Source organism: Lepus europaeus, chromosome X (genome assembly GCF_033115175.1).
Source record: "Lepus europaeus isolate LE1 chromosome X, mLepTim1.pri, whole genome shotgun sequence".
NCBI classification, from domain to species: domain Eukaryota; kingdom Metazoa; phylum Chordata; class Mammalia; order Lagomorpha; family Leporidae; genus Lepus; species Lepus europaeus.
The window spans coordinates 62,909,300-62,935,951 of NC_084850.1; the positions used below are offsets into that span (position 1 = coordinate 62,909,300).

Consider the following 26,652-nt stretch of genomic DNA (forward strand, 5'->3'; position numbering starts at 1 on the left):
AATATAAAATTTTATTATTTTTTATAAAACCATTTTATATGTGTTTATATATATTTACTTAAATCTATATAAAATCTACTAGAGGGAAGCACTTTTTTTACTTTTATTTATATAATATAAATTTCAAAAGTACAACTTTTGGATTATAGTGGTTCTTCCCTCCATAACCACCCTCCCACCCCAACTCCCATCCCACCTCCTATTCCCTCTCCCATCCCATTATTCATTAAGATTCATTTTTGATTATCTTTATATACAGAAGATCAACTCTATGCTAAGTAAAGATTTCAACAGTTTGCACCCACCCAGACACACAAAGTATAAAGTACTGTTTGAGTACTAGTCATACCGTTAATTCGCATAGTACAACACATTAAGGACAGAGGTCCTACATAGGGAGCAAGTGCACATTGACTCCGTTGTTGATCTAACAATTGACACTCTTATTTATGACATCAGTAATCACCCGAGGCTCTTGTCATGAGCTGCCAAGGCTATGGAAGCCTCCTGAGTTCACAAACCCCAATCTTATTTAGACAAGGCCATAGTCAAAGTGGAAGTTCTCTCCTCCTTTCAGAGAAAGGAATCTCCTTCTTTGATGGCCCCTTCTTTCCACCGAGATCTCACTCACAGAAATCTTTCATTTAGGTCATTTTTTTTTTTTTTCCACAGCGTCTCGGCTTTCCATGCCTGAGAAACTTTCATGGACTTTTTAGCCAGATCTGAATGCCTTAAGGGCTGATTCTGAGACAGAGTGCTGTTTAGGACATCTGGCATTCTATGAGTCTGCTGTGTATCCCACTTCCCATGTTGGATCGTTCTCTCCTTTTTAATTCTATCAGTTAGTATTAGCAGACACTAGTCTTATTTTTTTTTTAAACAGGCAGAGTGGACAGTGAGAGAGAGAGACAGAGAGAAAGGTCTTCCTTTGCCATTGGTTCACCCTCCAATGGCCACCACGGCCAGCGTGCTGCAGCTGGCACACCGTGCTGATCCAAAGGCAGGAGCCAGGTGCTTATCATGGTCTCCCATGGGGTGCAGGGCCCAAGCACTTGGGCCATCCTCCACTGCACTCCTGGGCCATAGCAGAGAGCTGGCCTGGAAGAGGGGCAACTGGAACAGAATCCGGCGCCCCGACTGGAACTAGAACCTGGTGTGCAGGCGCCGCTAGGTGGAGGATTAGCCTATTGAGCCGAGGTGCCTGTGGTACTAGTCTTATTTATGTGAGCCCTTTGATACTTAATCCTATCTTTATGATCAGTTATGAACTTAAGCTGATCACTGTAGCTAGAAGATGGCATTGGTACCTGTCAACTTAATGGGATTTGGAGTCCCATGGCAAGTTTCCAGTTTTACCCTTAGGGGTAAGTCTGAGCTAGCATGTGCTGAACTGTACATCTCCTCCCTCTCTTATTCCCACTCTTATTTTTAACAGGGATCAATTTTCAGTTGGGTTTAGACACCTAAGAATAATTCGAAACACAGACATTTTAACATGCATTGCATCATTACAGCTGGCTATTTCAATGGAAGTACATAATTGATACAGAGAGTGGAAATAATTAGTGTATTATTAGAAAAGGCTTCATGACGGGATACACAGCAGACTCACAGAATGGCAGATGTCCTAAATAGTACTCTGGCCTCAGAATCAGCCCTTAAGGCAGTCGGATCTGGCTCAAGAGCCCATGAGAGTATTTTAGGCATGGAAAGCCAAGACACTCTGGCAAACAAACAAACAAACAAACAAAAAAAAAACCTAAATGAAAGATCTCTACGAGTGAGATCACAGTGGAAAGAACAGGGCCATCAAAGAAGGAGGTACCTTTTTTCTGAAGGGCGGAGAGAACTTCCACTTTGACTATGACCCTGTCTGAATAAGATCGAAGTTGGCGAACTCAAAAGGCTTCCATAGCCTTGGCAACTCATGACTAGAGCCTAGGGAGATTACTGATGCCATAAACAAGAGTGTCAAATTGTTAAGTCAACAACAGGAGTCACTGTGCACTTACTCCTCATGTGGGATCTGTCCTTAATGTGTTGTCCAATGTGAAGTATTGCTATAACTAGTACTGAAACAGTATTTTACACTTTGTGTTTCTGTGTGGGTGCAAACTGATGAAATCTTTACTTAGTATATACTAAATTGATCGTCTGTATATAAAGATAATTGAAAATGAATCTTGATGTGAATGGAAGGGGAGAGGGAGTGGGAGATGGGAGGGGTGCGGGTGGGAGGGAAATTATGGGGGGGAAAGCCATTGTAATCCATAAACTGTACTTTGGAAATTTATATTTACTAAATAAAAGTTAAAAAAAAAGAAAAGGCTTCATGAAAGGTAGAAGGCTAGGGCAGATGGAGAGGAGAATTGTGGGCCAGGGAGGCAAATAGAATGAGCAAGGCATGGCATATTTAAAGAACAGTTTTAAATGGCTGAAATGTAAGGCAAAAGGTTTATGTATATGCATGTATGTATATTTGTGTCTGGTGTGTGATTATAGTATGGGATGTTTTAGGTTGAAAAGAAATATAGGAACTGGATCATAAAGGGTCATGTATGCCATTTCAGATCATTTGAGTTTATCCTCTTGGAAATGCAGAGCTATTAAGGGATGCAGAGTGTAAGAAGAATATTGACATGTAAGAGAAAGGGGAACCATAGTGACAAAGATAGAGGTTGCTCATCCCCGAGATTCCTGATTTCCTTGATGAAGTAAGAGAGAATGTTTTCTTCTGAGATTAAGAGAGCTGCAGTGTGGTTCAGCTCTTCTGAAGAGGATGAAGATTTGAATAGTGGCCCTGAGGAACTGGAGAGGAATATTACCAAGAAGGGACTAAAAGGCTAATGGAAATTTGAGAGTATGGATTTTTAAACGTCCCAGTCTTCATGATTGTGTGATTTACTCCAGTGCTCAGCAAGCACCCTAAGTGTAGGAGAGAAATGTGAATGCTTAAATTGATCTATGGCTGGGGTCATAGAGCAAGTATTATGGAAGAACAGTTGGGTAAGGAAGTTAAGAATGCTATCAAAAGAATGGTTAAAAGAGAAGTTTAATAGATTGGAGAAAAAAGGGAAGGACCAAAGGACTTGATTTTCACTGAAATGTAAAAAATGGTGTTGTGGTTATAGGGAAATGAGAGAACTGAAAGTGTAGCAGCTGTGGTCAGAGTGTGATATACTGAAATTTAAAATTTCAGTTCTCTGATGATAAAGAAGGCCCCAAGTATAGCCATGGAATAAGTAACCAAGGTGCAATGTAAATGGGTATTATTCAAGATCAGGTGGTCAAGAACATTTGAAGTAATTTTACTGGGTTAGTTAATCACATGAAAGATGAAGTTTACCAATATCAGGATTCAGGATAGAAAGGAAGACTCAGCCAAATGTCAAAATATTCAGTGAATTAGGAAAAAATGCTAAGAAGTCAATAGGTGATGCTGTTAATATGGAAGATTAGAGGGTAACATGGATGATTGACTTTTTGTATTATGGTAGAAGTGATACCAGGGTTACAGAAGACAGATAACAGACTATCTGATAGAAGATAGGATGTAAAAAATAATCAGTTTAACATTTGATGAGAAGGACCCAATTTCACTTAAAGAAAGGGTAGGGAGGGAGAATTATTCTAAAAGGTTTAGGATGTAGAAGAATTTACTAACAATGTAAATAGAGCACAGTGAGGAAATGTTTGCTAGAAAGGTCAGAGGTGGGGCAGGTGCTGGGGTGCAATGGGTTAATGTCCCTGACTTTTGTGGGCATTTGAGGAGTGAACCAGTGGATGGAAGATTAATCCCCCCTTTCACTTTCACTCTCACCCTGCCTTTCAAATAAATACATAAATATTATGAAAAGAAAGGTGAGCTATTGAAGGAGGAGTTAGGAGGAAGGAAGTATAGGATGTTCTTAGACTGTTAGAACCTTGGAGAACAGTTGATCAGAGAGGTCAACCACAGAATTCAACTTGCTGTTTCTACTTATTCTGTGTTTCTATTTCTTCTTTTTAATTTTTTGAGTAATTTGTGTATTTTCCCAATATGTACCACTAAATTATAGACATTTTGAGGACAAGGATCAGATCTAATTAATATGAACAGTTTCTGCAGAACCTAGCAAGGAGAACTATCCTTTGAACCCAATAAATGTGCTGACAATGAGGCTAAACCTCACCCCAGTTAGAATGGCTTTCATACAGAAATCAACAAATAACAAATGCTGGCGAGGATGTGGGGAAAAAGGTACCCTAATCTACTGTTGGTAGGAATGTAAACTGGTAAAACCACTATGGAAGACAGTTTGGAGATACCTCAGAAATCTGAATATAACCATACCATATGACCCAGCTATCCCACTTCTGGGAATTTATCCAAGGGGAATGAAATCAGCAAATAAAAGAGTTATCTGCACCCCCATGTTTATTGCAGCTCAATTCACAATAGCTTAGACATGGAATCAACCTAAATGCCCATCAACGGAAAACTAGATAAATTATGGGATGTGTAATCTATGGAATACTACACAGCGTAAAAAAAGAAATGAAATCCGGTCATTTGCAACAAAATGGATGAATCTGGAAAACATCATACTTAGTGAAATAAATCAGTCACAAAGGGACAAATATCGCATGTTCTTCCTGATCTGTGATAACTATTAGAGCACCTAAAGGGAAATCTGTAGAAGTAAAATTGACACTTTGAGAAGCAATGACTTGAACAGCCCTTGTCTTGACTGTTGAGGAAGTCTTTTTTTTTTTTTTTAGATTTTTTTTAATTTATTTATTTGACAGGTAGAGTTACAGAGAGAGAGAGACAGGTCTTCCTTCTGTTGGTTCACCCCCCAAATGGCCGCCATGGCCGGCGCTGCGCCAATCCGAAGCCAGGAGGCAGGAACCTTCTCCCGGTCTCCCATGTGGGTGCAGGGGCCTAAGTACCTGGGCCATCCTCCACTGCCCTCCCGGGCCACAGCAGAGAGCTGGCCTGGAAGAGGAGCAACCGGGACTAGAACTCGGTGCCCATATGGGATGCTGGTGCCACAGGCGGAGGATTAACCAAGTGAGCCACGCACCAGGCCCTTTTTTTTAACTTCTTAATACTATTGGTTGAACTCTTTATTTAACATAGAGCTAATCATATGTGTATAAATTCAATTGAAAATAGATCCCAGTAAAAAATAAGAGTGGGAATAAGAGAGGGAGGAGGAAGTTTGTAACTGTAAATCTGTATAGTTCTGCATACATTCCTACGGACTTAATTCTTAGAGTACAGTTTATTTTTTAACTTTTTTTAATAGATTGATTGATTGATTTGAAAGTCAGAGTTACACAGAGAGAGGATAGGCAGAGAGAGAGAGAGAGGTCTTCCATCTGATGGATCACTCCCCAATTGGCCGCAACGGCTGGAGCTATGCCGATCCGAAGCCAGGAGCCAGGAGCTTCTTCCTGGTTTCCCATGCGGGTGCAGGGGCCAAGGACTTGGGCCATCTTCTACTGTTTTCCCAGGCCATAGCAGAGAGCTGGATCGGAAGTAGAGCATCTGGGTCTCGAACCGGCACCCATATGGGATGCTGGCGCTTTAGGACAGGGTGTTAACCCACTGTGCCACAGCGCCGATCCCAGGGTACAGTTTAAAAACTTGCCATGGTCATGTAAAGATCCTCAGGTGATTACTGATGTCATAAATAGGGTGTTAATTGTTAAATCAACAACAGGAGTCACTATGCACTTACTCCCCATGTAGGACCTCTGTCCTCAATGTGTTGTACTATGAGAATTAACTGTAAAACTTGTTCTCAAGCAGTACTTTATATTTTGTGTGTGTGTGGGTGGGTGCAAACTGTTGAAATCTTTACTTAATAGAGTTGCTCTTCTGTATATAAAGTTAATTAAAAGCGAATCTTAATGAAGAATGGGATGGGAGAGAGATTAGGAGGTGTGATGGGAGTGGGGGTGGGAGGGCAGATGTGGTGGGAAGAACCACTATATTCCTAAAGCTGTACCTATGAAATTTGTAGGGATAGGGAGAGAGGGAGGGAGGTATGGAGGGAAGGAGAGAGAGAGAGAAAGAGAGAGAGAGAGAGGGAGAGAGAGAGAGATCCATCTTCCATCTGCTGGTTCATTCCCTAAATGGCCACAGTGGTCAAAAGCCCAGAGCCAGAAGCTTCTTCCTGTCTCCTATGCGGGTTCAGGGACCCAAGAACTTGGGCCATTTTCCTGTGATTTACTAGACTCATTAGCAAAGAGCTGGATTGAAAGTGAGCAGCTGGGACTCAAGCTGATGCCCATATAGGTTGCCAGCACAGCAGGCAGAGGCTTAACCTTCTATGCACTAGTCCTGAAAGTAATATTTTCTTTAATCTAAACCCAGGCATCATTTTCTCTGGTTTGTGTGATCTCAGTTAACCAGAGGTAATTCCTTATGCCAAAAAGAAAGGGAATAGTTTATAAGACTCCAGTTTTATTCAGAGAGGAAGAGGTTTTTCATCAACCTGTACTACCCAGTGTAGCCCATCATGTAAAAGCACACTATTGCTTAGCAGAAGCATTCACTGAATGAAACTGGTAAGAATGATGACAATTCCAAAAATCTAGGCATTTCAAAATGAGTAGGAGCTCTTACAGATGTAAATTGCCATGTTTAATTCCCATGGCAACTTCAGAGGAAATTACATATATGGATAGGGAAATTCTAAGTGATCCAGGGAAGCATATGCATTGAGATTTTCACTTACTCTGTGAATTATAGTATTTTAAGGGATCAAGGTAAAGTATGAGCTGAAATTTTGTCAGAGTTAGGGATGGACAGAGAGCCTGGGTTTTGCATTGGAACATTGTTTTAAGCCTATTTCACCTGCATAGAAACCAGGTAGGGTTAGACAAATCACACCTCTCCCTTTAACATGAAGAATTGATACAATGATAGTTTCCATGCAGGGTAATTATTGGAATCAACTGAGCATAGATATACTTCTTGGCACATGGGGGATGCTTCACATAATTTAGTTCCCTCCTGCTACAGTAATAATTCCCTCAATGAGATGTTTAAAAAATTTCAGACTGGGATACTTGTGTGAAAATATTTCATGGATTTAAAAGTATATACAGATTGCCTATTTCATTTATAGCACGTGTGGCAGAAAACATTATAGCATAAAGTGTTGCACACATTAGTGCCATAGCAACAGCAAAACAATTCTGTGATTTCTTGCCAAGACAAATATGATTACGCATTATTGTGCTCCCTGTGATAAATTTCTTTGAGGTTTCACATGTTGGGCATGAATAACTCTGGCAATCTGTCTAAGATTCACTTCCTTTTCTGTAATGAAAATCTTTGTTTTCCAGCGTTGCTGATCTGTAGCATAAATTTTATATAGGACCTTGTTAAAACAACTCCACTTGTGATATGATATTGGAATAGTTAGTGGAGCTAAATATATTTGTATTTTAGGCATTTTTTCCTTAATCTAAGCTTTGAACATTTATGAAACATATTTTGAGTAAATCAAGATTTACATGCTATACTCTGTTTTCATTTGCTAAATTAAGTTTTGCATTTAAAAAGTAAATTGAAAATGGAAGCTTAAAATTTCTAACAGGCATCACATTTTAGGTTAAAAATACTAGCATATTCTGCTATTACATTGCCATATGTCACTTTCCTATTCATGCTCCCATATATATTTTCCATAGTATTTATAAATCATAATAAACTACACAAAGAATAAAAGCCAGGTTTCCCCCCTCCCCCATTTATCTAACAGGCGCTTTATAAAGACATCTTTCAGTAAATCATTTCTGAATACAGACAAGCTTTCTCATCTCATTTGTGTGAATAAATATAGAGTTGATGACTGCATCTTAAAATTATATGATTCATTCAGTCATTAGATAGGAGATAATAGAGAGTAGACAATGACAGATTAAAAATATTCCAGTGCACTTGTAGTTAGATACACATGGGAAGCTGTTCACAGCCATTCATCTTTTCTCTCAGCTCTGTTCTCTATGGTATAATACAGAGGACCATTCTCAAAGTTTTCATAGTCAGAGTTCCAAAATAGTATGAAAATGTTTTGTATTAAAAATCTGCTGTTTATCTGAAATGTTAAAATCATACTTGAATTCTGACAATAAAAATTCATGACTGTATTTTGAAATGGTTTTTATCTCTTGTAGAGTTTGATTACTTTATATGGGTGTAAGTGAATAATCTTTATGCCTGGAATAAGTGGAATCATCAAATGTTGTCAAACAAGAAGGAAATAAAAATGCATAACAATGAGAAAAAAGCAAAATTTTATTTGATTAAATCTAGAAAAATAAGCATTGACCCAATTCGCAGTCTTTTGGAATGACTGTGGTTATTTTTTAGTCTTTCAGTTAAAGAAGTAAATAATAAATAAACATTTTGGGGTAGGTGTTCAACCTAGCTCCTAAGACACTGTGCTCACATCACAGTACCTGGGTTCATTTCCCAGCCCCAATTCCTGACCAACTTCCCTCCAATGCAGACCCTGGGAGGCAGAAGTAATGCCATGGGACCCCAAATCCCATTAAACTGGGTGGTAAGAATGCCATCTTAAGTGTTAAACTATCATATTAAGTGCTGAATTGATCATAGAGATAGGATTAAGTGTTAAAGAGATCATATAAATAATATAAAGTGTCTGACAATAATAATTGTTAGAATTAAAAAGGAGAATGTAGGAGGCGGCAAGATGGCGGAATGGGCAGGGAGCACACTTAGTCCGGGGGGAAAGTTTAATATAAGTGGAGATACTGCAGGGTCAAGGAAGAGTAGGGGATGAAACAGCAGAGGAAACTCTTCCGGAACTAGTGATTCACAGTGGACCTGCGTGGAGAGCGTGGGAGCCCAAGTTCGGGACACCAGCGGCAGACTCAACACACCAGCGCTGGAACGCGAGGTGAGCCGAACCTCCATAGCCCGAGATACCAGCAGGCAAGCGGAAAGAGGAGGCTAGAGGGAACGAGGCTTGAAACTCCGTGGGGAAAAGTTCACCAGGCTAACTAGAAGAGAGAGAAAAAAAAATAAAAAAAGTGACTGATACGGACACAAGTTTCTCTCTCTCCGCTCACCTCTCAAAGGCGAGCAAGACAGAGCAGGCGCCATTTTGGACATACGTCATAAGCAGGGCGACCTCAGGTCTGCACCAGCCCTGAGCCTAGCAGAAAAACCTGACTCTGTGGGGAGGGGTGAAATAACAGGAGATTAGCATCTAACTTGGCAACCCAGTGGGAGACTGCAGGAGAATTGGAGCCCACACTGAGGGCAGCAGAGATTCCCTGTGTGGTCCTTGGGAAAGAGCTTCCGATCTCTGGCTCCTGTGGGTATATCATTTGCCTGCTAACTACCTCCAATTACGTTCAGCTGTGCGGAATTACTTCCCTTTTAAATCAAAAAAAGAAAGAGAGATTTACCACACCTAACCTGGGAGTGTCATCCTTGACACACCCTCAACCCTGAGGAACCAAACACAGCTCTCAGTCCACACTCATCTCAAGCCTCTAAGGCTCCACCGAAAGCAGACAGTCCACTTAATATAGAGCCATAGTGTAACAAGAAAAAACACCACAGTGAAGAAACCAAATATCTCCAACATGCCAAACAACAAACGCAAAAACCAAGCTAACAAGAACAAGGAAGAAACTATGACGCCCCCAAATGAAAAAGACACCCCAATTCAAGATTATGAAGATGATGAGATCGAAGAAATGCAAGAAGCGGATCTCAAAAAATTGATAAGAACATTAAGAAGTTCTCAAAAACAAATTCTTGAACTACAGAAATCCTTCATGGACAAGATAGAAAATCTCTCTCGTGAAAGTGAAATATTAAGGAGGAATCAAAATGAAATGAAACAACTAGTGGAACAAGAAACTCTGATAGTGACTAGAAATCATAATGAAATGAAGAGTTCAATAGATCAAATGACAAACACATTAGAGAGCCTTAAAAACAGAATGGGCGAAGCAGAAGAGAGAATATCAGACTTAGAAGACAGAGAACAAGAAAGGAAACAGGCAAACCAAAGAAAAGAAGAGGAAATTAGAAATCTAAAAAATATTGTCGGGAATCTACAGGATACTATTAAAAAACCCAACATTCGGGTTCTAGGAGTTCCTGAAGGCATGGAGAGGGAGAAAGGATTAGAAGGCATTTTCAGTGAGATACTAGCAGAAAATTTCCCAGGTTTGGAGAAGGACAGAGGCATCGTAGTACAGGAAGCTTATAGAACCCCTAATAAACATGACCAAAAGAGATCCTCACCACGACATGTTGTAATCAAACTCACCACAGTGAAACATAAAGAAAAGATCCTAAAAGGTGCAAGAGAGAAACGTCAGATTACTCTCAGAGGATCTCCAATTAGACTCACAGCAGACTTCTCATCAGAAACCCTACAAGCTAGAAGGGAATGGCGAGACATAGCCCAGGCACTAAGAGAGAAAAACTGCCAGCCCAGAATACTATATCCTGCAAAGCTCTCATTTGTGAATGAAGGTGAAATTAAGACTTTTCATAGCAAACAGAAACTGAAAGAATTTGTTGCCACTCATCCTGCCCTGCAAAAGATGCTTAAAGATGTCTTACACACAGAAACACAGAAACATGGTCACCAATATGAAAGAAGGTAAAGGAAGGAAACCTCACAGCAAAAGATCACAGGAAGCTCAATTTCTGTTTGACATAGAATTAAACTCTGATGCTCTGTTAAAGCAATGTGTTAAAGTAATCTATTATGTTCTCTTGATGTCTGTTAAATTCTAATTGTTCAAAAACAGCTGAATTTTTATTAAGAGCTATGGGTTATTTAAATATGTGCTTTTTTCAAAGATTTGAATAATCACCTTGTAACAATGATCAAATTTGGTCTATGTTATGTCATGATTTTAAGAAATCTTATTTCAACCAGATATTTTGGATTTTGAGCCTTCTTGGCATTCTTGACAGGCATTCAAAAAATCAAAGTTTCAAACAATCTGGTCTCTAAAATTTCCAGTAAATCCTGGACTTTGGTTTTTCCAGTTTGGGCCCAACTGAAAAAATCGAAGGACCTATGTCTCTCATGTTATAGAGACACCAACTAATCAGTCTATTTGGAGTATATTAGAAGGACTGTCAAGATGTGATGTGGTACCAGACTTTAAGTTTCTATAATGGAAAATGCTATTAATACAAATGTTTGAGAATTAAAAAGTCTAATGATCTTGTGTTACTAGACATGATAGTTACCTTAATGAGAAAGCCCCAGAGGCTTAAAGGGTTAAATACTTGTAAAATCCTACAGGTGCTTTCAAAAATACTGTGAAGTAAGCAAGTGCCTCTTCTTGGTTGATGAGTTTCTAATTTTAAACATGGCGACTTAAAGTCTTTTGTCATCCACAGTTATATATGATGTGCTGCTCATAAAACTAAAGCGTTGTTGGTTCTGTGTTTAGCTGTCCTCCTATAGGTTCCTATGGACTTTTTCCAGCCACTTTTATTGTATTCAGTACTTTGGGATGGCTCTGTAAACAGATGAAGCCAATAATGTATTAACAGTACCAACTGAGAGAAAGTATGGTTAACTGAGGTTACTAAAAAGAAAAAGCAATTCAAATCAATTGGCAATCTACAAAAAGAGTTAAAGATTTTAAAAGCTATTATTAAAATTGCTATATTGGTCTATTATGCTATATTATATGTGTGTACATATTGTATGTCCACATGGGGAAATTTTATTAAGAGTTTTATTTTAAATGGCTTATAGATAAGATTGTCCATAAATTTAAGCTGCTAAAATCAATCAAAGATACATTTTAATTTGTGGGACCTGAATCTGTGTATCATATGTTTTAGACTTGTTGGTAGAAAGAAACTAAAAACATTTTAGATGGTTGTGCTTAAGTTTACTGGCTAAACAAACTACACCATGTTAGATATTTAAGAGGTGTTTTCAAATACATGATTCTTAAAATTTATAGAAGGCATTGGACCTTCTGGTAAATGTTTTCTTAAGTTGTTATCTAATGGTTGAAACGGTTTGCTAAGTATTCATGTGATATTGCTATTGTCAGCAAGCGATCTAGGACTTGCTCCCTCATTTCTCTATTCTAAGCCCAACTTGTTCTTTCATTTCTCTATTCTCTTCAAGGTAGGAAACTAATTCTATTATGAAGGAATCTGTAGGATGCACAATCTAATCTTTAGACCTTATAAAAGAGATGGCTAACATTTTTCTGCAATAGCATAGCCAAAATAAGAACTTAAATAATAATCTCATAGCTAGATTCACTTCGCCATCAGCGAAGTATACAGTAAGTAGAAAAAACCTCCCTTTCAGACCAAAGGGAAAGAAAGTTTCAAAGTGAGAATATAATTTTCCTCATGGGCATTGTCTACCTTAGAAAAACTACTACAGAACATGCCTGTGACTATAGACTTGTAGTTCAGGCCACCGAAGATTAGAGATGGGAAACGGGCACTCCCTTGACTTGCATCCTCTGGTCTGCTTTAACACAAACCAGAAGGAAAAGAAAGCTAGGCATCAGAAGCAATGGGTGGCAGGCCTATTAATGGCTGATCTGTACAGTGATCTGCCCTCAAGGAGACCCAACAGGCCAGTCCACTGCAGTGGCTTTCAATGTGGTAAGCCTGGGCTTCAGCAGAAGTCAGCTTGTGAAGAGCCCTGGCAGCTCTGCCAAGAGTTGGATCACTGGAAATGGACCTGCCCTGGAGTCGAAGGATGCCCAGGTCAGAGCCACAGATCTTATTGGCTCTAAGCTGAAAAGCCCTTTACTCAGCCCAACTTCCAAAGTGACCACTGAAGCTGAGGGGATGGTCAAGTAGGGTCAGCAACATTGCAGGCAGAACTGTAAATTTCTTGTTAGAGATGCCCCCTGCCTTTACCTGGCCAGCTCTCCTCCCAGGCCAGCCAAGTAATGAAAGTCAACAGAGTGCCTTCCCCTAGGAGGTTCACACCTCCCTTAGGATATACCCCATGTGAAGAGATAGATAGGTCTGGGCCTCTGAATTTACAAGGCCTAAAGCCCACCAGATTATTATCAAGCCCCTTCTGTCAGGTTCTATTTGCCTCTCAATCAGAAAACTTAATTGTAGCTTAGACAGCACCTTTCTTAGCCCCTCTAATAATGACTCTGTCCTTTGTTCTAGGCCCTGTCTAGTGCACTTGGGCCTCATTCCTTTGTAATCATAACCTCTACTCTACCACCAATGGCTCTACTCCCAACATGTGTGTACTGATGGTCCTCTTCCCCACTTAATGCTGTATAATTGTTCAAACCTGGTAAATGCCACTCTTAGGATCATTGGTTACTATCCTCACTCTGTCTTTTATGACCTTGTCTAAATATGATCAGAGTCGGCAAACTTGGAAGGCTTCCATAGCCTTGGCAACTCATGACGACAGCCTAGGATGGTTACTGGCGCTATAAACTAGAGTGTCAATTTGTTGGGTCAACGACAGGAGCCACTGTGCACTTGCTCCTCATGTGGGATCTCTGTCCTTAATGTGCTGTACATTGTGATTTAATGCTATAACTAGTACTCAAACAGTATGTTTCACTTTGTGTTTCTATGTGGGTGCAAACTGTTGAAATCTTTATACTAAATTGATCTTCTGTATATAAAGAGAATTGAAAATGAATGTTGATGCAAATGGAAGGGGAGAGGGAGCGGGAGAGGGGAGGGTTGCGGGTGGGAGGGAAGTTATGGGGGGGGGGGAAAGCCATTGTAATCCATAAGCTGTACACTGGAAATTTATATTCATTAAATAAAAGTTAAAAAAAAAGCAACAATGAAAAAAAAAAAGAATTAAAAAGGAAAGAATGTTCTAACATGGGAAGCAGTCCACACAGCAGACTCATAGAATGGCAATCATTCTAAATAGCACTTTGACCTCAGAATCAGCCCTTAAGGCATTGTGGTCTGGCTCAAAAGCCCATGAGAGCATCTCAGGCATGGAAAGCCAAGACACTGTGGCAAAAAATGTCCTACATGAAGGATCTCTGTGAGTGAGACCCCAGTGGAAAGAACAGGCCATCAAAGAAGGAGATCCCTTTCTCTGAAGGGAGGAGAGAACTTCCACTTTGATTATGGCCTTGTCTAAATAAGGTAGGAGTTTGTGAACTCAGGAGGCTTCTATAGCCTTGGCAGCTCATGACAAGAGCCTTGGGTGATTACTGACGTCATACATAAGAGTTTCAATTGTTAAGTTAACAACAGGAATCACTGTGCACTAACTTCCCATGCAGAAACTCTATCCTCAATGAGTTATACTATGAGAATTAACTGTAAAAATTGTTCTCAAACTTTTTTTTGTGTGAAAATTGTTGAAATCTTTACTTAGTATAGTGTTGGTCTTCTGTGTATAAAGTTAATTGAAAATGAATCTTAATGGAGAATGGAACTGGGAATGGGAGAGGGAGGAGGAGATGGGGTGGGAGTGGAGGTAGTAGGGCGGCTATGGTGGGAAGAATCACTATATTCCTGAAGTTGTACTTAATGAAATTTGTATTCATTAACTAAAAGGTTTCTTTGGGAAAAATGTGTTGAATTACACTAACTCACTATGGTTCATTTATTATATTTATTTTTTATTTTTCTTTGGTGAAGCTCTCAAAGAAGTAACAAGATTTTATTTATTTATTTTAGAAGAGCAGTAGAGAGAGGAAGAAACAGAGATCTTTCATCTACTGGTTCATTCCCTAAATGGCTGCAACACCCAGATCTGGGCTAGGCCTTAGGTTAAAAATAGCACTTCACTGGGGTCACCCACATGGGTGGCAGAAGCCCAAGTACTTGGACCACCTTCCACTGCTTTCCCAGATGCATTAGCAAGAAACTGGATGGGAAATGGAGAATCTAGGACTTGAACCAGCACTCTGATATGGGATGTTGGTGTTAAAAGCAGCAGCTTAACTCACTGTGCCACAACACTGGCCCCAGTAACAAGGATTTTTTTTGAAAACATTCTAGCAAAGCCAAAAATTAAGAAGCAAAATTTTGTATGAGAGTTAAATTTAAGCTGTTGCTATGACAAAATATCCATGTACAAGTACTTTATAGAGAGTAAAGTCTTATTTGCCTCTTGATTCTAATGGCTAGGAAGTCCAAGCAGCATGGTATTGGCATCTGATAGAGGTTTCCATGGATGTGTCACAATGTGGTGGAGAAGCAGAAAGGGAAATGGCTGTGTGAAGAAGGGGCCAAGCAAATTGCTTTGTAGCAATCTGTTCTTGTGAGCACTCACCTGGTCCTGTGAGAACTACATTAAACCCCTCCAAGCATAGTGCCCCATGACCTAATTACCTTCCAGTAGGTACTATTACATTAGGGATCAACCTTCCAGCATATGAATCTTTGGGGGAACAAATCATATCCAGCAAGCTTTTTGTTCCTCATCCAACTAAGATTATATGTAAGTCTGACAGATGAAGTTTGATTTACTATGAATCAGTTGAAAGTGAGCAGTAGGTTCAACCGGATTGCACAGTTCTAGAAAGCAGGGACTGTATCTTCACATCTTTTAATTTACTTCTAACTCTTAAACTTATCCACTCTTCCTCTACAGTAGTTAGCACAATACTTTGCTTATAAATCTAGAACACAATGAATGACTAGTAAGCTTTTATGTCGTTTTCTTTTAAGGAAATTATGTTATTGATCCAGGTTAGTAGAAGATGTTTTCTGTAGGTGCCAGTTTGAGCCAGAAGCAATCTTTGAAATCCTGTTCAACAGACTTTTACATATGAAAAAACTGAAACCTGGCGATTGAAGTGGGCTGGTGGTGACTTGCTCAAAAGCACATAGTTAGTGACAGGAATTGGACTAGAATCAGGGATTATGACTAACAAACCAGTTCTTCTCTTCGTTTTGGTTTCTTTTCATCAGTGACATTTTTTTTTTTGACAGGCAGAGTGGACAGTGAGAGAGAGAGAGACAGAGAGAAAGGTCTTCCTTTTGCCGTTGGTTCACCCTCCAATGGCCGCCGTGTCCGGTGCGCTGATCCAAAGGCAGGAGCCAGGTGCTTCTCCTGGTCTCCTATGGGGTGCAGGGCCCAAGCACTTGGGCCATATTCCACTGCACTCCCGGGCCATAGCCTCTAGAGAGCTGGCTTGGAAGAGGGGCAAGCGGGACAGAATCCGGCACCCCAACCAGGACTAGAACCCGGTGTGCTGGCACCACTAGGCAGAGGATTAGCCTGTTGAAACGTGGCACCGGCATGTTTTTCAAGTAGTCATTTGAGGACTAAAGCCAAGATCTGCCAAGAAATGACAATGTTTTGTCCTCAGTTCTTAGCTTTTTCCTTTTTCTTGCAGTGTTTATCCATTTTTATCATTTAAAAATAGCAGTTTTGTGTGGATAACTCAAATGTTTGTCTCATCCACACACTACTTGCCTGAACTTTAGTATCTCATTTTTACCTATTAGATTTCTCTTGGATCACTAGTCTCTTTCTTTTTTTTTTAAAAAAGTTTGTTTATTTATTTTCATGTACTTGAAAGAGACAGAAAGCAAGTGAGTGAGAGAGATCCATCTTCCATCCATTGGTTCATTCCCTAAATGTCTGCAGCCATGGCTGGGTCAGGCCAGGCTGACGTCAGAAGTCCAGAACTCCAACTGGGTTGGCCATGTGAGTGTCAGTGGACCAATCACTTGAGCCATCCTCTTCTGCCTCTCAGGTGCATTTTTTTTTTTTAGCAGGAAGCTGGATTGGAAGCAGAGTAGCCATGACTTGAACCAGCACTCGAATATAGGATGTGGGTGTCCCAAGAGGTGGCTTATTCTGCTCATCACTTCCCTTTTTTTTCTTAATTACAACATGTTTAAAAACAAGGGACAGATGTTTGGCACAGGGATTAACAGGCTGCCTGCATCCCATATCGGAGTGCCTGGCTTCATATCCTGTCTACTTTTTTTTAAAAAAAGAAGTTATTTATTTATTTGAAAGGCAGAGTTGCAGAAAGAGGGGAGGGAGGAGAGAGAGAGAGAGAGAGAGAGAGAGAGAGAGAGAGAGAGAGAGAGAGAGTCTTCCATCTACTCTTTCACTCCCCAAATGGTTGCAGTAGCCAGGTCTGGGCCAGGCCAAAGTCAGGAGCCTGGAGCTTCAGTTGGGTTTCTCACATGGGTGGCAGGGGCCCAAACACTTGGGTCATCTTCTACTCTTTTTCCCAGGTGGGAATTGAATTGGAATTGGAGCAGCTGAGACTTGATCTGGCAACCATATGGGATGCCAGCATTGTAGATGGTGGCTTAAATTGCTGCACTACAGCACTGGCCTCCTGGCTCCGCTTCTGGTTCCAGCTTCCTACTAATGTGCACCTTGGGAGGCAGCAGGCAATGGCTCAAGTACTTGGGTCCCTGCCACCCATGACGCCTGGCTTCAGCTTGGCCTTGTCCTTGCTGTTGCAGGCAGTTGGGGAGTTAGACAGCCAATGGAAGATCTCTTCTGTCTGTCTCTCTGGCTTTTATATATAATGAAAATAAATATTAAAAAAACAACTTTTTTTTGTTTTGTTTTCATTGATACTAATAATTTCCCATCACTTAGACATAGAATCTGGTGGTCATCTTTGACCCCACCCCTCCCTTATCTTATCCTTCATCAAGTTTTGTTGATTTTTGTTTTGTAATACTTCCTGATTCTCGCTTTTAAGACAACTTAGTTCAGAATCCTTATCTCATCATGCCGCAGCTACTTGAAGATACTTAAACTACGCATCCTATTTTACTTTTATATGGCCAGAGATGAATGTGAACTTTTGTGAGGGGACTTCAGATAGTCCATAGAAAAAATTACATGAAAAAATTACACAAGGGTTTCAAATTTATTTTTGCACAAAAATAAGATTGTCTTTTCATTCTATTTTCCATGAAGTTTTTGAAGTCAGCTTGTACTTTGTGATTCAGATTGAAATTGTTGTTCTCTGTGAGTGTTACCATATGCATGATTTGATTATCTCATTTATTAATTACAGTGCTGCAGTTACTATTTTTCCTTACATGTCTTCCATATCCATTTAGACAGAGTCCATTAATGTCAGCAAGTGTGCTTCATTTATTTTTTCTCTCTTCCTTTCCTAATTAGGCAACTTTAGAAGAGTAGCTGTATGGTTTTATGTGTTTTTGAATTTTTTTATGTAAGGGAACAAATTTCATATATGTCATAATACAGTTTTAAGAGCATACTGATACTTCCCACTCTACCATCCCTCTCTCCTCCTTCCTTTCTTATTTTTCTTATTTAAAAGTCAGAGACTGGTGAGAATCCAAGGACCCAAGGGTGTGTGTGACTTATGGAGTCTGGGTGAGGTTGATTATGTATGTTTTCAAATTGAACCAACAAGAGAGACGGCAAGATTAAATCAGTATGCAGATGTAGCTTTATGGTCGTATTAAGTTGAGCTCCCCAAACTTCCTTAACCTTTCTAATAAATGCTAGTGTGCACTGGGTGATCTGTGTGTGTTGGAGAGTTGCGAACACAAGTGGGGGTGAAAAGAATAAGGCTGAAGCAAGAGAGGAAGTGGGGTAAGGCTAGAACTTGAGACTCTGCCTTTTAAGGCAGATAATTCCTCCATATGTGCTAAGCAGCGGCAAGATACAGGAAAGCTAGATTTTATGAGGGTACAGCTCAGTGAGGCCCCACTTTTCTTTGGTCAAATCCCCAATGCTCCTTTTCCTCCTCTGTATGTAGTCCATATTATAAAATGAAAAAAGACGAAAGTGTTTTTCATTCTATAAATCTGAGCTCAGGGAGGTTAGGGATAATCTAGTATTGATCTTTTAATACAACAGGCACTCAATAAAATTTTTCCAATGCATATATTAATAAATAGAAAAATCAACAAATATGAGTGTTTTGTAAACAGTAAAGCACAATAAAATATACATTTTTATCATTCCCCTTCTTACTCATACTAGGCTGAGTTTATGTTCTAGTATCTCAACACCTACTTTGACTGAAATATCCCACACTCATCTCCCTCTTGGAACTTCTAATATGTTTATCATCTTTGCCAATAATATGGCAGTCAATACCTTATATTGTATTTTTTAACACATAGAAATGTTGTCTCCATAAGTAAATTGTGAACTTTCCTAATGCAAGAGAAAAAACTAGAGTCTTTTCTTTTTCCTTATCTAGCTTATTACAGTGCTTTAAAAATAGAAAACCATGTCATAAGTGATTATTGAATGATTGGATATTGACTGCAGAAAATCTACTCATCCTTTAGGGGGACTTAATCTATAAACAAGTAGGCTTGTAGTAATGATCCAAGTGGCTTTGCTTTGTGGTAATAAAGGATTGTTTTTGAGGTAGTGGATCAGAAAAATTTCTGTCATCACTGTACCTCTATCATTCTAATAAGTAGCTTTCTTAATTTGTATTTCAAGCAATATGCTTGAAAATATTTATTTCAAGCAATATGCTTTCTAGCAATATGCTTGAAAAACTAAGGCGAGCTGAAACTGCATTATGGATAATTCTCAGATGTTTCCTCTGCAGTAGCATATTCTCCTTAAGAGGAGAAAAAGAAATCAGGTCATCCTGTTGCCAGACAGTTGGAATCCAAACACAGGACACTGTGAAGCTCAGAGGTACCTTAGAGTGTTGCATTACTACAAGCCTAGTTGTTTATAGATAGTGACATAGTACACCCACTTGCATATTACTGTGCAATAAATGTTTTATCCTATGTGATCAGATAAAAATGATGCATAAGGCCAAACCTAAGGGGAAATTCAAGTTACAGAAAGGGAATAGATACCTTGAAGAGTGCATGAATATGGGTATGGGTGTTGGATGGAAACATATTTCCACCTTTAGTTTGGGTGATACAAATACTTTACAGAAAGCCCAAGTATTTTTGAACTTTTTATAAAGTTCTAACTAGAAAGCCTACCATCTTCCTTCCATCCTGTGTAAGTCTCTACTTAATTATTGGCAATGTGGACTTCCTTGAAGTTCTGAGGCCATTGATCACAGCCTAAGGAGGCCTACCTCTAGCTTTTGGGCATTTATTTATTTTAAAAAACTTTTTATTAACAATAATTGTACATATTTATGGGCTACAGTGGAGCATTTCAATACATGTATATAATGTGTACTGATCTCGGAAGCAAGATAATTGTTCTCTAGGATATTGTTTTATATTGAAGATCCATTGTCTTAAACAAGAATTCAAATTCAGATTAAGCATAAAGGATAACCAATTTGGAATGAAAAGCAGCTTTTAGTATCTTCTGAGGCCTAGAGTCTTCCTAGGAACTTTGAATAAGTACATAAAACATATTAGAGATGTTTGAGTGTTATTATTGTTAGCCCAATTCGACTTGGCATATTGAATTCTTAAGACAGATAACTCTTTGTAAAAACAAAGCGCGGTGGCGCAGTAGGTTAATCCTCCACGTCTCATATGGGCGCCAGTTCCAGTCCCAGCTGCTCCACTTCCAATCCAGCTCTCTGCTATGGCCTGGGAAAACAGTAGAAGATGGCCCAAGTCCTTGGGCCCCTGCACCTGTGTGGGAGACCGGAGGAAACTCCTGGCTCCTGGCTTCGGATTGGCGCAGCTCTGGCCATTGCAGTCATTTGGGGAGTGAACCAGCGGACAGAAGACCTCTCTCTCTGTCTCTACTTCTCATTGTCTGTAACTCTACTTCTCAAATAAAATAAATAAAATCTTTAAAAAAAAAGCAAAGGCTATCAATCTGATAGATGAGAAATCTTAGTAACTCTTATACCTTAGACATCTCAAAATGTGATTCCAAACTGGATTTTTTTTCTTTTTTATGGAAAAGGGATTTATGGAAAATAAAAGAAAGCCTGAAAGAGCTAGGGGACTCTACAGATAGATTTCAAGTCCTTTTCCATTGCTTACATTTAAGTAGAAGCCCAAATGTCTGGGTTGTATTCATTCCACAAGCACTCTAAATAAGATAATAACATTTTACTCATCAAAAGGAAAACCAACGACGTGTTAAAAAGCCAAGGCCTATGTTTACCCTTCTGTTTTGACTCTCCTTATTTCTACAAGAGCCTTTCCCTGATTAACTTCTTGCAATTTTTTTAAGAGTTTTCTCTCTCTTTTCTCCTGTATGCATCCACTCAATCCAGAGGAAGGACAGGTGGGACACAAAGAAGGGAGAGATTATGAAAGGATAAGTGGAATGGAATAGAATAAAGCAGTAGATGGGAGTTTTGTGAAACTAAACTTATGTTTAAATAGTGCTTTCTCTACTAACCTGTGAACAATTGTTAAAGGCAAAAGTAGCAGCCATTTGAAGGTGTTTTAGCAATGGAATTGTAACATAAATTAATGGATTTAAGATGTATGTGTTTATCTAATCAGATTAATCCAATTAATAACTTCCTTTATTTCCTTTTGTGTAGGGATGAGGACATGTCATTACATATTATGAATCTATTGGGCTTGTTAGAAGTTGTATTTTCTCACTGCAAATCAGAAACTGACACTCTGACCCAGAAATCCATTTCTTTAATAGGGTTGATTAGTATAAATGTGTTTCTTAGGAGTTTTTTTTTAATGCTTCATTGAACTGGAAAAGCTTTTTCACTGGTCTTCAAATTATATTACATAGATGTTCATATAGCCTGAAACCCAAATAACACTTCAGTTAGGGATAAAAGTGATTTAGGTCTTTATATTTTAAGGAGAAACACATGATCTGTACATACCTTTGTATAATCAAATCTGTGGCTGTGTAATTGGCTTTATGACAAAGTAGTGTAACATTGTATTACGTTCAGAACTTGGTGTAAAATTTTTATTTTGATCCTTTTCATTTAATCCTAATAATTGATGGTCTTAATGGAAGTATTAGGGACTTTCAAAAGATTTATGGAAAATGAATATAATGAAAAAACATGCATAGATTTCAAATGCTTTTTGTGTATATTAGAGGTGGATAGACACACACACAACACATGCACACACACAAACAGAAGAAAGAGACAGAGAGAGAGACTAAGAAAGAGAGAGAGAAAAACAGATTATCCATTGGCTTCCTCCTTAAATTCCCACAATGACCACAAATAGGCTGGGACAAAACTGGGATATGGGAGCTCAATCTAGGTCTCCTACGTGGTAGCAGGGACCCACCCACTTGAATTATCGCCTGCTGCTTCCAAGGATCCACATTAACAGGAATCTAGAATTAGGAGTCAGAGTTGGGACTCCAACCCAGGTACTCTGATATGAGACAAATACATTTTAACCAGTCGATGTCATAACCACTGGACCAAATACCTGCCCCAATTTGTCTTTTAATTCTGTTTTTCCATGACCTTTTTGAGTGCTCTTATAATAGTTAATGAATGAAGTATTTCATAGAAATACTTTTTAAATACTAGTTTTAAATATTTTGTTTCTTTTAGAATTCACATTGAGATACACACAAGTATTGTGGGGCTGGTGGCCTAGTTATAATATATAATGCAGGGAGCAGAAAGTAGATTGGCATAGTACTTTCACATACAATCCGTTTTCTTATGTTTTATCCTCCTGGAATGAATCAACTTTAAACAAAACCCTTTTGTGTGGTGGTTTGTCATTTCAAGTTGTTTTCATATTTATTATTTTAGCAGATTTGGATAATATGCCTATCAGCTCATACTACATTTGATACTTGAAGGAATCAAGAAATATTGATGTTCAGTAACTTGTTAGAAAAACAGATGAATAAATGTCAAAGCAAGGATGACCTTCCAGTTATTCAGGCCTAGATCCTTTCTCATCGAAATCTGTGAAACAAAATAGTATATGGCAGCCATTGTTAGGTTGTAAAGAATTTATGACAGCATTCAAGCTGGAGCACAACTTGAAGCAAAAGTTCCCCATGCCTGCTTATGTTAGAATAGCTTACCGTTGACTGAGTATCATTGATGTGTTTGAGGTATTGTGTTCATTATTGTTGGATAGGAGAAGCTTAAAGAATAAATAACCCAGCACCTTCCTTCAAGACTCTTGATATCTTTTGAGGAGAAAAAAGAATTGTATTTATGTGGCTCTTAATTCTCTGGATCCTCTTCCTCTTTCCTGAAAGTATAGCACTACCCAAGCTTCAGTCCTTGGTCATCTCTTTGATTTCCTTTCTCTAAACTAAGCCGTTTTTATGGCCTTGGTTATTCTACGATTCCAAATACAATATTGCCCTCCACCTTTTACCTGTAACTCACATTCAGGGTCATTACTTTCTAACTACCCATCAGTCCTTGGAATTCTTGCTACTACTTCGAAATGCAATAGGGCAATACCAGAACTCATCATGTTCCACAATCCACACTTCCATCCCCAAGTTACTTATTCCTTTGAACAGTACTAACATCACTGCCAAGATTGCACTGGTACAAAATTTCAGAGATATCTCTAACTTATTCCTCTCATGCTGCCTGCATCTAATCACTCACCAACTTCCATCTATTCTTTTTTTATTTTTTAAAACTTTTATTTAATGATGTAAATTTCATAGGTACAAGCTTAGGAATATAGTGGTTTTCCCCTCATACCCTCTCCCACCCCCACTCCCATCCCACCTCCTACTCCCTCTCCATCCCATTCTTCATTAAGATTCATTTTAATTAACTTTATATACAGAAGACCAACTCTATACTAAGTAAAGATTTCAACAGTTTGCACCCACACCCACACACACATAACGTAGTTTCTCATTCCACTTCTACCTTCACCAACCTACCAGGAGTCTCATTAACTTACACCATTTAAATGCTCTTTTTGTCTCTAGTTTTTCCTAAATGTAGTCCAGCTGATGAAAAATTTTCAAATTCATCTGTTCAAAATGTTTTTCCATTATGTCCTCACTTATTTAAAGTTTGCTGATAATCTCCCATTAGAAAGCACCTAAAATTAAATGTTTAATAGTCTTGTCTCAAATTTCCATGCAAATTTATTTTCACTTCCCAACCCTATTCCTTTACCCTAGCCAGTGCAGGCTTGTTGGTGTACCCTATAGGTTCCCAAGCTCACTTCCTGATACAATATATTGGTTACATTATTTCTGTGACTAGAATCAAATCCAAACAACACATATTGGCCACCTACTATGTGCATGGCAAATGTGCTCAGCATGGTTCCTTATCCTAGTCCTATCTCATTTTTGTGTCCTCTGTGAACCCTTCTTCATTAAGCCCATCCCACTGATGTCTATATTCTCTGAACTCTTTTGCCATTAAAAAATGACATTAATTTACTCACTCATATTTTTACATTCTGTAGGTCTTATATCTCTACCTATGTTGTCAGTGCCATAAGGGCAGAGGCCATGCCTTACCTCACTTTGTGCCACATACTGTATTGAGCTTGATCAACACTTGTCTGGCTCAACTGCAATAAATTTGAGATGTTTCAATAGGAGCATGGGAAATAACAAAACAATCAAAGTAGAAGTTGTGTAGAGATATGTTAATTGAGAGATTATGATAGTTACCCTTCATAGCATCAAATTCACAAGGTTTGGTATGTATCTTAAGAATAAATGTCTTCCTTTTATTGTCTCTTATTATCAGCCAATGATGCTGTGAAGACACATTTACAATTTTTTGTACCATGGAAGTATCTTGCTTTTATCTCAAATAAATAAACAGAGGTCCTAAATGCATCAAAAGGTTGATTAAGGGTAGGAGGGAGAAAGTAGTGGAAAATGAGAATTGATGATACTGGCTTAGGAAGACATTAATATGCTAGATTAAGCCTAGACTTAATCTATAAACTTTCTTTAGCCTACTGTTCTGTCGGGATTCCCATTCTGACTTATTTTATTTGCAGGAATTGATGGCGGATATAAATATTTAGGGGCCTTGGGAAATAGATATTTCTTTTCTTAAGGTGATTGATGTAAATATAGCACTTGAGGGCATTTATTGATCATGTAGACACAGGTAGCTTTTAGTTCTAATTGGAGCATTAATAGTAAAACAAAAAGATAATATTTTTGAGTGATTGTGAATTGTTATGATAGCTATTTTAAACTTAAAAGTCTCAAAATAAACTTCACTTATATATATATATAAACAATACAATCTATTGTATTTTATAATACATTGTAAAACATAAATATTTTTGTATTTAAAATGATACACAAACAAGTTCATGACTAGTTACATTTTCTTTTCAATTAATCACCTGCGAATGCATGGTATTGTTGCCTCTGTCTAGGTTTCAAAACAATGAGAACACTGGCAGGCAAAACCACTGAACTGAGGAGGGGGAGAACACCAACCCATTTGTTTACCCAGAAAGGCAGCCCGTTTGTTAAGTACAAAAATGCTTCTGGTCAAAGATTCTTATTAAAATGTATGAATTTTTGGTTCTGTGTAAACCTGACCTACGTCAGATATGTATAAATTACAAAGTAGATCTTGCAATTTCCTTATATTCATTTGTAGTTGAGAGAGCTTTCTTTTGTACTTTCTATTCAGAACTGGCCAATTTCTAGTTGCAGAATGTTTTTCAAGAATATTTCTTAACCTCTCTGAGTTTATTTCCTTATGGAGTAACACATACCCTCTCTAAATTACAGGATGTTGAGAAATTCAAGTGGGATATGAATGTGAAACTACCTTGTGAAAACATTAGATTATTCCTCACTGTTTAATTTGCCTTCAACAATCATCATATATTTTATTTCCATATTGTAGGAAACTGCCACTACGTTATGGAAACTCCACTGAGCCCTTAAAATACAATTTTAAAATAGGCCTTATATTTCTGGCTTAATTGCAAAAGTGCTGGAGACTTGGAGAGTAACTCCTTTGTATTTTGCCACATTGAGTCCCTAGCAGAAACATTGAGCAATACTTGCTGACAGAATGGATTATCAAAATTCTGGCCAAGAAATAAAGCAGAAAGAATTTATACTGGTTGACTAATTTAAAGCAAGCAAGGCAAGCTAGGCATCCCAAAACTCCTGGAAATTTGCAAAAATCTTTCATCAGCATAATTTTACTACACACCCTCCTGATCCCAGCACTAAAATACAGAATCTCCTTACCTGCTAACTTCTCTGTAGTTTAGAGTCTTTCTGGTGTTTGTTCTCAGAAGCAAGATCCAAGTCTTCAGTAAGTCCAATCTACCAGTCCCGTGGAGAGCTAACCTTCTCTGACCAGCTGCAAAGTAAATCTGGATACCCTGAATGGTCCTAGAAGCATTGAGGGTCTACTTAGGCAAACTGGCTTGCTGCTATTTTCAAGAAGGGAGAGGCACATTTGCTAGCCAATACATACAGATTCTTCCTCTTTCAGAGTAGTCCTCAGGCTGTTCAAAGTGCACTGGAGTTTAACTTCTCTGGTGCAGAGTGGGGGAGGGGAAGGGACACAGGGAGGAAGAATAGAAACTGATTTTCAGATTGTGTGTGTAATTGAGCTTTTATCTCTAGCTCCAGCATCAGAATCCTCAGGAAATCACGCAGCTGCTCTGAGATGGGAAGCATGGAGGAGTATACTCTGTCCAACTTAGTTCTTTCTGATTTTTATGGCTGTAGGGGATGGTTTAATTATTTGTAGGTGGGGAAAAATAATCCTGCTGGTATATGCTAATAGATCTGGCATTATGTAAAACTTGATCTTAAACAAGATAAATTTCATATTTCTCCC

The 26,652-nt window shown here is 38.7% G+C and overlaps 1 protein-coding gene across 1 annotated transcript in view; it reads right to left on the reverse strand.

Moving 5' to 3' along the window:
- CYSLTR1 (cysteinyl leukotriene receptor 1) overlaps positions 1–26,369 on the reverse strand; it is a 45,476-nt gene extending 19,107 nt beyond the window's left edge. Inside the window, exon 1 of the mRNA XM_062183396.1 lies at positions 26,052–26,369. The gene's annotated coding sequence lies outside the window, so the exon portion shown is untranslated. The remainder of the gene's footprint in view (positions 1–26,051) is intronic.
- Positions 26,370–26,652: the final 283 nt, after the last annotated feature.